At 45.5% G+C, this 1564-nt stretch overlaps 1 non-coding gene across 1 annotated transcript; it reads right to left on the bottom strand.

The window, feature by feature from the left end:
- Positions 1-1062: 1062 nt before the first annotated feature.
- LOC115070422 lies at positions 1063-1132 on the bottom strand. Its single transcript, XR_003849577.1, has one exon. It is a non-coding gene; the product is annotated as a small nucleolar RNA SNORD49 (small nucleolar RNA).
- Between the last annotated feature and the right edge of the window lie 432 nt (positions 1133-1564).

Here is a 1564-nt window from a genome sequence, read left to right as displayed (position 1 = left end):
GCCGCCCCGCCCGGCGCGCCACGGGAGCCCTCCCCGGGGCGGAGAGCCCGCCCGCCTGCCTGCCCCGCCCGACCGCCCGGCCGAGCTCCCGCCGCCTGGCCGTGGGGCAACTTCGCGGCGGAGCATCACCGAAACGGGGCCTCTTCACCACCGGGCGGGCCGGTCCCGCTCGGTCCTCTGCCCTCTTCCTTCGCGCCGCTCTTCAACCCTTCAGGGATGGCAGTTGACAGCGCCTCCGGCACCTCTGTTCCTGTCCTCCCTGATCCAGCTGCTTTTACTTTTAACTCCGAGGGAGGGCTCAGTTTGATTGATTAAATGCTTAAGGGCCTGGGAAACCTGAGTACTCTGTGGTCACTCTTAACAACAAACTGTTAAGGAGGGGTGTGTGGATTTGGGGGTTCCCTTTGGTTACAGGGCCGGTGTGGTTTGGGGTACCAGGTGATAAGAATAAATCTATGCCAACCACTTTTCATTTGGGAGCCTTATAACTTCACACCCTCTCGTCTCACACTGTAAACCCTGAGCTGTCTCAGGCAAGTCAAACTCTTTGTGAAGCTGGAATCCAGAGGAGAGCTGTGTTGGGTTTGGTTCTGAGTTCATGCTAAATAGTGTTGGATCTCCATCACGCCCACAGGAGCACAGCTGGGAGCACAACGCCTTAGTGGACATACCACTGAGGCACCTGAAGCAACTGCTGTTTTCACCAGCCTTCCCAGGAGATTTTGATATAAAAGGATCAATTATTCCTCAGTCACTTTGCGAGACACTAATTTCAAAGGCTTTTCCAAGAATATCGGTCCTTCGGACCCATCTTACAAAGATACTGAAGTTGACTCCATTTTTAAATTGAATTTATAACATTGCAATGCACATCATTCTACTGGTCATATTTTATTCTATTTTACTTTAGTTTTAAAAGCTATTTATTCATTTATTTATTTAGATTATGTGCACATATGAAAACAACTTTGTCAGAGTCAGTTCTCTCCTTTTAGAAGCTTATGTAGCAATATTATTGACTGAAGCTTATCTTTTTTTCTTTCTTTCTTTCTTTTTCCCTGCAGTCAGGTAAGTAGGACATCATCAGTTATCGCCTCGGATGGCACTTCCTATGACTAGTTTCATTAGCACAGAAGCTTATGATCTTTAAGTTATACTTGTTAAAAGAACTTTACTTTTTCTTTTTTCTTTTTTTTTGAGACAGGGTCTTTTATAGTCCAGGCTGGCCTAGAATTCTGTGTGTATTTGAATTTATCCTCCTGTCTTTGCCTCCTGAGTGCTGGGATTTATAGGCATTTGTGACTATGATGGGTCAACTAAGCTACACATCTACCACTATATTGTTATTTTAAAACACAGAAGGCCATTCAGAAGTAAGTTCACTATTCACCCTACAGGGATAGTGACCTTATCTCACATAACTGTCTTTGTACTCCTTTAGACTATATAAGCAGGTCAGTGTCCACACCCATAGCAATCACCGGGGAAGGACCTGTTTCTCTGGAGTCCACAGAAAGCATTAGTCCTTTTTTTTTTTTTTTTTTTTTTGGAAGATTTAAAAAAT

This window comes from Nannospalax galili, unplaced genomic scaffold, assembly GCF_000622305.1.
Source record: "Nannospalax galili isolate Female #2095 unplaced genomic scaffold, S.galili_v1.0 scaffold433, whole genome shotgun sequence".
NCBI lineage: Eukaryota > Metazoa > Chordata > Mammalia > Rodentia > Spalacidae > Nannospalax > Nannospalax galili.
Note: the sequence above shows the minus strand (reverse complement) of the source record. Positions and strands in the feature narration are given on the sequence as shown.